This window comes from Triturus cristatus, chromosome 10 (assembly GCF_964204655.1).
Source record: "Triturus cristatus chromosome 10, aTriCri1.1, whole genome shotgun sequence".
In the NCBI taxonomy this organism is placed as follows: Eukaryota; Metazoa; Chordata; class Amphibia; order Caudata; family Salamandridae; genus Triturus; species Triturus cristatus.
The window spans coordinates 854,256,165-854,266,073 of record NC_140593.1 but is presented as its reverse complement, the minus strand read 5'-3'; the positions used below and the strand labels follow the sequence as shown (position 1 = coordinate 854,266,073).

At 47.1% G+C, this 9,909-nt stretch overlaps 7 non-coding genes across 7 annotated transcripts; all 7 read left to right on the top strand.

Annotated features, from left to right (window-relative positions):
* Positions 1 to 1,909: 1,909 nt before the first annotated feature.
* TRNAP-CGG (transfer RNA proline (anticodon CGG)) lies at positions 1,910 to 1,981 on the top strand. The gene has a single exon. It is a non-coding gene; the product is annotated as a tRNA-Pro (tRNA).
* Positions 1,982 to 2,366: 385 nt separating this feature from the next.
* Positions 2,367 to 2,439, top strand: TRNAV-UAC (transfer RNA valine (anticodon UAC)). The gene has a single exon. It is a non-coding gene; the product is annotated as a tRNA-Val (tRNA).
* An 899-nt stretch (positions 2,440 to 3,338) lies between these two features.
* TRNAV-AAC (transfer RNA valine (anticodon AAC)) lies at positions 3,339 to 3,411 on the top strand. The gene has a single exon. It is a non-coding gene; the product is annotated as a tRNA-Val (tRNA).
* A 1,793-nt stretch (positions 3,412 to 5,204) lies between these two features.
* Positions 5,205 to 5,277, top strand: TRNAV-UAC (transfer RNA valine (anticodon UAC)). The gene has a single exon. It is a non-coding gene; the product is annotated as a tRNA-Val (tRNA).
* A 1,259-nt stretch (positions 5,278 to 6,536) lies between these two features.
* TRNAL-CAA (transfer RNA leucine (anticodon CAA)) lies at positions 6,537 to 6,648 on the top strand. The gene is made up of 2 exons: positions 6,537 to 6,574; positions 6,603 to 6,648. It is a non-coding gene; the product is annotated as a tRNA-Leu (tRNA).
* Positions 6,649 to 8,042: 1,394 nt separating this feature from the next.
* TRNAV-UAC (transfer RNA valine (anticodon UAC)) lies at positions 8,043 to 8,115 on the top strand. The gene has a single exon. It is a non-coding gene; the product is annotated as a tRNA-Val (tRNA).
* A 1,260-nt stretch (positions 8,116 to 9,375) lies between these two features.
* On the top strand, positions 9,376 to 9,487 carry TRNAL-CAA (transfer RNA leucine (anticodon CAA)). The gene is made up of 2 exons: positions 9,376 to 9,413; positions 9,442 to 9,487. It is a non-coding gene; the product is annotated as a tRNA-Leu (tRNA).
* Positions 9,488 to 9,909: the final 422 nt, after the last annotated feature.

Sequence of the window (9,909 nt, the reverse complement as noted above, 5' to 3'; positions counted from 1 at the left end):
ACCCCCGGAGCCGGTGCGAAAGGCGACTCTTGTGTGCCTCGGCTCGTAGGTCTAGGGGTATGATTCACACTTAGGGTGCGAGAGTTCTTGGGTTCAAATCCCGGACGAGCCCTTTTTCAGAGGTAAACATACGAATCCTACTCAAAACTCACAATGCCTGACTATTTCTCATTACACTCGCCGCATTGTTGCACAAAATATTTTGAACCTCATAAAAAACATGGATCACCATGCTTTTTCTGCCTTCATGCTTAGTCTGTGTGTGTCCCAGGTGATGCTTTCCCAAGCTGTACTTGCTGGCATTTAGGCATCAGATATTTGTCTGTCGATGCCTGCATAAGTCAATTTTTAATACGTCTAATTGCAAGCATGTTGGCTGATATCTCTGCAGTTTTCACACTTGCTCCTCGCTTTCTGAGTGGCTGCTGATACAGCAGAATAGAAGTAGAGAGAATCATTGAGAGGAACCTTGCTCTAACAGTAAAACACAGCAAGTGAGTTTCTGTAGTGTAGTGGTCATCACGTTCGCCTAACACGCGAAAGGTCCCAGGTTCGAGACCGGGCAGAAACACTGTGCATGAGCTGCTTTTATGTGCACCCTCTACAACCTTATTATCTCAATGCAAGCTTAAGAAGAGGCGGTCCTTGAACCCAGCGAGCCGTGGGAAACTTCCTTTACTTTTGCAAGACGAAACAAAGTAATCCGCACCCATCAGTGGTCGCTCTTGTGCCTAGCTTTTTTTTTGTCATGCCATGTTGTATTGTGGGGTCTTTACACTTGTGACATTGCTGTGAACGTTGTAAGTGCAAACATTGGCAGGTGCAGTCAGAAGAGTCAGATCTGTGCACACCCAGGGCTGTCAGGATGGCCGAGTGGTCTAAGGCGCCACACTCAAGAGAGCTTGATCTTCAGTGCAACTGAGACTTCTGGTCTCCTCATGGAGGCGTGGGTTCAAATCCCACTTCTGACAGGTTTCTTTTACACCCTTAAATCGTCCTGTTTTTTGCAGTGCATTCCCCACACACCACAATCTTTGCACGGACCTGTAACATATGACGAGAAATCCACCAACGATCAGGCTGGGCCCTCAATCACAATTCCATGTATTCCTGGAAGGGACACCTCAGGCACACCTTCTGTTAAATTTGCACTCCATCACACAAACTGCCGTGCTGGTTTCTCATTAAGCAGTTGATCCCATCTTTGTTGTGAGGCTCTCCTGCCACCTTTTTTGGCGGAGAAGGCACTGTCCCTGCAACAACACAGGCAGACATGTTCAACAGGGCTTCCTGGTTATGTGGGAGGAGCAGATTGTCATTGGTCCCCCCTTGCGAATTTTAATTTACATAAGGAAGACAGAGAGGTAGCTGGGAGTCGGCAGTACACACGGACATTGAACTCTATCTTGTGATTTGCAGCCAATTCTAGATTGAGGCAGGAGGAAAGGAGGTGACTTGCCCAAAAATGGCCATCCTGGGAATTCAGCCACCCTGGGGCTCCCAGGTTAGTGTTTCAGTCCTGCGAGCCACTCATATAAATCTCGCCTGATCGAGCCTGATCGAGCGCTGAGTGAGCGTGTTTGAATCCAAGAATCAAATGCCTCTGTCTTAGGAGCAAGAATTGGCAGGCCCTCCCTTGCATCTGGGGTGGAAGTCTATGGGGCAAGTTTCCAGGACTTGCAGAGGAGTACAAGTGCCAGAAAGTGCCTGCAGTTCTCATCAGCGTCTTTTTTCTGTTCTCTGGCAGCTAGGATATCGACTGATCCCTTCCTTGCAAGAGTGAAAAAAACAACACCTTGAGAGAAAACATGACTTTGTGTGGTTCACATAGAGAGAGAGCAGCCAAATAGCCCTGCTTTGTTTCTGAAAGACGCATCAGAAATTGCATAAAATGCCGACTGGGGAATCAGGCTCGTTGGTCTAGGGGTATGATTCTCGCTTCGGGTGCGAGAGGTCCCGGGTTCAAATCCCGGACGAGCCCATGCTGTGGAATTATTTTTAGGCTGCTTATTATATAGGGCCATTTCTTCTTTTCAATGCTATAAGACGCCGTGTATGGTGAGAAAGTTCCTTTCCCTCTACGCTATTTCCCACTTTTGGCGTATAGAATTTCAGTGCCGGACTTCTTTGCAACTGCTTTTCTGGGGTGGACCATCAGTGTAGGAAAATTAAATGCAAAGTGTTTTTCTAGTGTGGTTTCAGGTATGGTTTTAAAATCGCCTTTTGGAATAAAAGTGGTCCTCGTTCCTTTCTTCCAAAGAAAGAGATCGGGTAAGGAGGGTCCAACTTTGAGCTTCATGGACATTGGCCCTTGGTCTGTGCATTCCAGCCCACTACATGCCAAGAATATTCCTGCAAGCGTGTCTGTTTCTGTAGTGTAGTGGTTATCACGTTCGCTTTACACGCGAAAGGTCCCTGGTTCGAGACCGGGCAGAAACAGCAGCTTTCTGTTTTTCACACAGTTTGCATTTACTCTCTCAACTTATAGGAAAGCTGAGATAATGGAAGCTGTCTATCCCTCACCAGCGTGATGTACTGTGCTCCAGGGGCATCAGTGACAGCTCAAAAAGAGAAGTGACGATAGTTTTCGCTATTCGTTTGCACGTCCTTGTGTACTGAAGGTTGGGCCTACTTCATGAAAGCAAGGCATGAGAGCAGAAATGGTTTTATTGACCTCACCGAGAGCATACACCTAGAACAAACAAAATGTCTGAAGGATAGAGGCATTTTCATTTCTTGTTCGATGACGGCCATGGAAAAGACAGCAACCATATTGCAGAAGAGAGCAGCATGTGCAGTTGCTTGCTTTGGGTGAAGCATTCACTAACTCGCTGCTAATAACCCCCGGAGCCGGTGCGAAAGGCGACTCTTGTGTGCCTCGGCACGTAGGTCTAGGGGTATGATTCACGCTTAGGGTGCGAGAGGTCCCGGGTTCAAATCTCGGACGAGCCCTTTTTCAGAGGAAAACATACGAATCCTACTCAAAACTCACAATGCCTGACTATTTCTCATTACACTCGCCGCATTGTTGCACAAAATATTTTGAACCTCATAAGAAACATGGATCACCATACTTTTTCTGCCTTCATGCTTAGTCTGTGTGTGTCCCAGGTGATGCTTTCCCAAGCTGTACTTGCTGGCATTTAGGCATCAGATATTTGTCTGTCGATGCCTGCATAAGTCAATTTTTAATACGTCTAATTGCAAGCATGTTGGCTGATATCTCTGCAGTTTTCACACTTGCTCCTCGCTTTCTGAGTGGCTGCTGATACAGCAGAATAGAAGTAGAGAGAATCCTTGAGAGGAACCTTGCTCTAACAGTAAAACACAGCAAGTGAGTTTCTGTAGTGTAGTGGTCATCACGTTCGCCTAACACGCGAAAGATCCCTGGTTCGAGACCGGGCAGAAACACTGTGCATGAGCTGCTTTTATGTGCACCCTCTAAAACCTTATTATCTCAATGCAAGCTTAAGAAGAGGCGGTCCTTGAACCCAGCGAGCCGTGGGAAACTTCCTTTACTTTTGCAAGACGAAACAAAGTAATCCGCATCCATCAGTGGTCGCTCTTGTGCCTAGCTTTTTTTTGTCATGCCATGTTGTTTTGTGGGGTCTTTACACTTGTGACATTGCTTTGAACGTTGTAAGTGCAAACATTGGCAGCTGCAGTCAGAAGAGTCAGATCTGTGCACACCCAGGGCTGTTAGGATGGCCGAGTGGTCTAAGGCGCCACACTCAAGAGAGCTTGATCTTCAGTGCAACTGAGACTTCTGGTCTCCTCATGGAGGCGTGGGTTCAAATCCCACTTCTGACAGGTTTCTTTTACACCCTTAAATCGTCCTGTTTTTTGCAGTGCATTCCCCACACACCACAATCTTTGCACGGACCTGTAACATATGACGAGAAATCCACCAAGGATCAGGCTGGGCCCTCAATCACAATTCCATGTATTCCTGGAAGGGATACCTCAGGCACACCTTCCGTTAAATTTGCACTCCATCACACAAACTGCCGTTCTGGTTTCTCATTAAGCAGTTGATCCCATCTTTGTTGTGAGGCTCTCCTGCCACCTTTTGGGCGGAGAAGGCACTGTCCCTGCAACAACACAGGCAGACATGTTCAACAGGGCTTCCTGGTTATGTGGGAGGAGCAGATTGTCATTGGTCCCCCCTTGCGAATTTTAATTTACATAAGGAAGACAGAGAGGTAGCTGGGAGTAGGCAGTACACACGGACATTGAACTCTATCTTGTGATTTGCAGCCAATTCTAGATTGAGGCAGGAGGAAAGGAGGTGACTTGCCCAAAAATGGCCATCCTGGGAATTCAGCCACCCTGGGGCTCCCAGGTTAGTGTTTCAGTCCTGCGAGCCACTCATATAAATCTCGCCTGATCGAGCCTGATCGAGCGCTGAGTGAGCGTGTTTGAATCCAAGAATCAAATGCCTCTGTCTTAGGAGCAAGAATTGGCAGGCCCTCCCTTGCATCTGGGGTGGAAGTCTATGGGGCAAGTGTCCAGGACTTGCAGAGGAGTACAAGTGCCAGAAAGTGCCTGCAGTTCTCATCAGCGCCTTTTTTCTGCTCTCTGGCAGCTAGGATATCGACTGATCCCTTCCTTGCAAGAGTGAAAAAAACAACACCTTGAGAGAAAATATGAATTTGTGTGGTTCACATAGAGAGAGAGCAGCCAAATAGCCCTGCTTTGTTTCTGAAAGACGCATCAGAAATTGCTTAAAATGCCGACTGGGGAATCAGGCTCATTGGTCAAGGCGTATGATTCTCGCTTCGGGTGCGAGAGGTCCCGGGTTCAAATCCCGGACGAGCCCATGCTGTGGAATTATTTTTAGGCTGCTTATTATATAGGGCCATTTCTTCTTTTCAATGCTATAAGACGCCGTGTATGGTGAGAAAGTTCCTTTCCCTCTACGCTATTTCCCACTTTTGGCGTATAGAATTTCAGTGCCGGACTTCTTTGCAACTGCTTTTCTGGGGTGGACCATCAGTGTAGGAAAATTAAATGCAAAGTGTTTTTCTAGTGTGGTTTCAGGTATGGTTTTAAAATCGCCTTTTGGAATAAAAGTGGTCCTCGTTCCTTTCTTCCAAAGAAAGAGATCGGGTAAGGAGGGTCCAACTTTGAGCTTCATGGACATTGGCCCTTGGTCTGTGCATTCCAGCCCACTACATGCCAAGAAGATTCCTGCAAGCGTGTCTGTTTCTGTAGTGTAGTGGTTATCACGTTCGCTTTACACGCGAAAGGTCCCTGGTTCGAGACCGGGCAGAAACAGCAGCTTTCTGTTTTTCACACAGTTTGCATTTACTCTCTCAACTTATAGGAAAGCTGAGATAATGGAAGCTGTCTATCCCTCACCAGCGTGATGTACTGTGCTCCAGGGGCATCAGTGACAGCTCAAAAAGAGAAGTGACGATAGTTTGCGCTATTCGTTTGCACGTCCTTGTGTACTGAAGGTTGGGCCTACTTCATGAAAGCAAGGCATGAGAGCAGAAATGGTTTTATTGACCTCACCGAGAGCATACACCTAGAACAAACAAAATGTCTGAAGGATAGAGGCATTTTCATTTCTTGTTCGATGACGGCCATGGAAAAGACAGCAACCATATTGCAGAAGAGAGCAGCATGTGCAGTTGCTTGCTTTGGGTGAAGCATTCACTAACTCGCTGCCAATAACCCCCGGAGCCGGTGCGAAAGGCGACTCTTGTGTGCCTCGGCTCGTAGGTCTAGGGGTATGATTCACGCTTAGGGTGCGAGAGGTCCCGGGTTCAAATCCCGGACGAGTCCTTTTTCAGAGGAAAACATACGAATCCTACTCAAAACTCACAATGCCTGACTATTTCTCATTACACTCGCCGCATTGTTGCACAAAATATTTTGAACCTCATAAGAAACATGGATCACCATGCTTTTTCTGCCTTCATGCTTAGTCTGTGTGTGTCCCAGGTGATGCTTTCCCAAGCTGTACTTGCTGGCATTTAGGCATCAGATATTTGTCTGTCGATGCCTGCAGAAGTCAATTTTTAACACGTCTAATTGCAAGCATGTTGGCTGATATCTCTGCAGTTTTCACACTTGCTCCTCGCTTTCTGAGTGGCTGCTGATACAGCAGAATAGAAGTAGAGAGAATCCTTGAGAGGAACCTTGCTCTAACAGTAAAACACAGCAAGTGAGTTTCTGTAGTGTAGTGGTCATCACGTTCGCCTAACATGCGAAAGGTCCCCAGTTCGAGACCGGGCAGAAACACTGTGCATGAGCTGCTTTTATGTGCACCCTCTAAAACCTTATTATCTCAATGCAAGCTTAAGAAGAGGCGGTCCTTGAACCCAGCGAGCCGTGGGAAACTTCCTTTACTTTTGCAAGACGAAACAAAGTAATCCGCATCCATCAGTGGTCGCTCTTGTGCCTAGCTTTTTTTTGTCATGCCATGTTGTATTGTGGGGTCTTTACACTTGTGACATTGCTGTGAACGTTGTAAGTGCAAACATTGGCAAGTGCAGTCAGAAGAGTCAGATCTGTGCACACCCAAGGCTGTCAGGATGGCCGAGTGGTCTAAGGCGCCAGACTCAAGAGAGCTTGATCTTCAGTGCAACTGAGACTTCTGGTCTCCTCATGGAGGCGTGGGTTCAAATCCCACTTCTGACAAGTTTCTTTTACACCCTTAAATCGTCCTGTTTTTTGCAGTGCATTCCCCACACACCACAATCTTTGCACGGACCTGTAACATATGACGAGAAATCCACCGACGATCAGGCTGGGCCCTCAATCACAATTCCATGTATTCCTGGAAGGGACACCTCAGGCACACCTTCTGTTAAATTTGCACTCCATCACACAAACTGCCGTGCTGGTTTCTCACTAAGCAGTTGATCCCATCTTTGTTGTGAGGCTCTCCTGCCACCTTTTGGGCGGAGAAGGCACTGTCCCTGCAACAACACAGGCAGACATGTTCAACAGGGCTTCCTGGTTATGTGGGAGGAGCAGATTGTCATTGGTCCCCCCTTGCGAATTTTAATTTACATAAGGAAGACAGAGAGGTAGCTGGGAGTAGGCAGTACACACGGACATTGAACTCTATCTTGTGATTTGCAGCCAATTCTAGATTGAGGCAGGAGAAAAGGAGGTGACTTGCCCAAAAATGGCCATCCTGGGAATTCAGCCACCCTGGGGCTCCCAGGTTAGTGTTTCAGTCCTGCGAGCCACTCATATAAATCTCACCTGATCGAGCCTGATCGAGCGCTGAGTGAGCGTGTTTGAATCCAAGAATCAAATGCCTCTGTCTTAGGAGCAAGAATTGGCAGGCCCTCCCTTGCATCTGGGGTGGAAGTCTATGGGGCAAGTGTCCAGGACTTGCAGAGGAGTACAAGTGCCAGAAAGTGCCTGCAGTTCTCATCAGCGTCTTTTTTCTGTTCTCTGGCAGCTAGGATATCGACTGATCCCTTCCTTGCAAGAGTGAAAAAAACAACACCTTGAGAGAAAACATGACTTTGTGTGGTTCACATAGAGAGAGAGCAGCCAAATAGCCCTGCTTTGTTTCTGAAAGACGCATCAGAAATTGCTTAAAATGCCGACTGGGGAATCAGGCTCGTTGGTCAAGGGGTATGTATCTCGCTTCGGGTGCGAGAGGTCCCAGGTTCAAATACCGGACGAGCCCATGTTGTGGAATTATTTTTAGGCTGCTTATTTTATAGGGCCATTTCTTCTTTTCAATGCTATAAGACGCCGTGTATGGTGAGAAAGTTCCTTTCCCTCTACGCTATTTCCCACTTTTGGCGTATAGAATTTCAGTGCCGGACTTCTTTGCAACTGCTTTTCTGGGGTGGACCATCAGTGTAGGAAAATTAAATGCAAAGTGTTTTTCTAGTGTGGTTTCAGGTATGGTTTTAAAATCGCCTTTTGGAATAAAAGTGGTCCTCGTTCCTTTCTTCCAAAGAAAGAGATCGGGTAAGGAGGGTCCAACTTTGAGCTTCATGGACATTGGCCCTTGGTCTGTGCATTCCAACCCACTACATGCCAAGAAGATTCCTGCAAGCGTGTCTGTTTCTGTAGTGTAGTGGTTATCACGTTCGCTTTACACGCGAAAGGTCCCTGGTTCGAGACCGGGCAGAAACAGCAGCTTTCTGTTTTTCACACAGTTTGCATTTACTCTCTCAACTTATAGGAAAGCTGAGATAATGGAACCTGTCTATCCCTCACCAGCGTGATGTACTGTGCTCCAGGGGCATCAGTGACAGCTCAAAAAGAGAAGTGACGATAGTTTGCGCTATTCGTTTGCACGTCCTTGTGTACTGAAGGTTGGGCCTACTTCATGAAAGCAAGGCATGAGAGCAGAAATGGTTTTATTGACCTCACCGAGAGCATACACCTAGAACAAACAAAATGTCTGAAGGATAGAGGCATTTTCATTTCTTGTTCGATGACGGCCGTGGAAAAGACAGCAACCATATTGCAGAAGAGAGCAGCATGTGCAGTTGCTTGCTTTGGGTGAAGCATTCACTAACTCGCTGCCAATAACCCCCTGAGCCGGTGCGAAAGGCGACTCTTGTGTTCCTCGGCTCGTAGGTCTAGGGGTATGATTCACGCTTAGGGTGCGAGAGGTCCCGGGTTCAAATCCCGGACGAGCCCTTTTTCAGAGGAAAACATACGAATCCTACTCAAAACTCACAATGCCTGACTATTTCTCATTACACTTGCCGCATTGTTGCACAAAATATTTTGAACCTCATAAGAAACATGGATCACCATGCTTTTTCTGCCTTCATGCTTAGTCTGTGTGTGTCCCAGGTGATGCTTTCCCAAGCTGTACTTGCTGACATTTAGGCATCAGATATTTGTCTGTCGATGCCTGCATAAGTCAATTTTTAATACGTCTAATTGCAAGCATGTTGGCTGATATCTCTGCAGTTTTCACACTTGCTCCTCGCTTTCTGAGAGGCTGCTGATACAGCAGAATAGAAGAAGAGAGAATCCTTGAGAGGAACCTTGCTCTAACAGTAAAACACAGCAAGTGAGTTTCTATAGTGTAGTGGTCATCAAGTTCGCCTAACACACGAAAGGTCCCCGGTTCGAGACCGGGCAGAAACACTGTGCATGAGCTGCTTTTATGTGCACCCTCTACAACCTTATTATCTCAATGCAAGCTTAAGAAGAGGCGGTCCTTGAACCCAGCGAGCCGTGGGAAACTTCCTTTACTTTTGCAAGACGAAACAAAGTAATCCGCATCCATCAGTGGTCGCTCTTGTGCCTAGCTTTTTTTTTGTCATGCCATGTTGTATTGTGGGGTCTTTACACTTGTGACATTGCTGTGAACGTGGTAAGTGCAAACATTGGCAGGTGCAGTCAGAAGAGTCAGATCTGTGCACACCCAGGGCTGTCAGGATGGCCGAGTGGTCTAAGGCGCCAGACTCAAGAGAGCTTGATCTTCAGTGCAACTGAGACTTCTGGTCTCCTCATGGAGGCGTGGGTTCAAATCCCACTTCTGACAGGTTTCTTTTACACCCTTAAATCGTCCTGTTTTTTGCAGTGCATTCCCCACACACCACAATCTTTGCACGGACCTGTAACATATGACGAGAAATCCACCAACGATCAGGCTGGGCCCTCAATCACAATTCCATGTATTCCTGGAAGGGACACCTCAGGCACACCTTCTGTTAAATTTGCACTCCATCACACAAACTGCCGTGCTGGTTTCTCATTAAGCAGTTGATCCCATCTTTGTTGTGAGGCTCTCCTGCCACCTTTTGGGCGGAGAAGGCACTGTCCCTGCAACAACACAGGCAGACATGTTCAACAGGGCTTCCTGGTTATGTGGGAGGAGCAGATTGTCATTGGTCCCCCCTTGCGAATTTTAATTTACATAAGGAAGACAGAGAGGTAGCTGGGAGTAGGCAGTACACACGGACA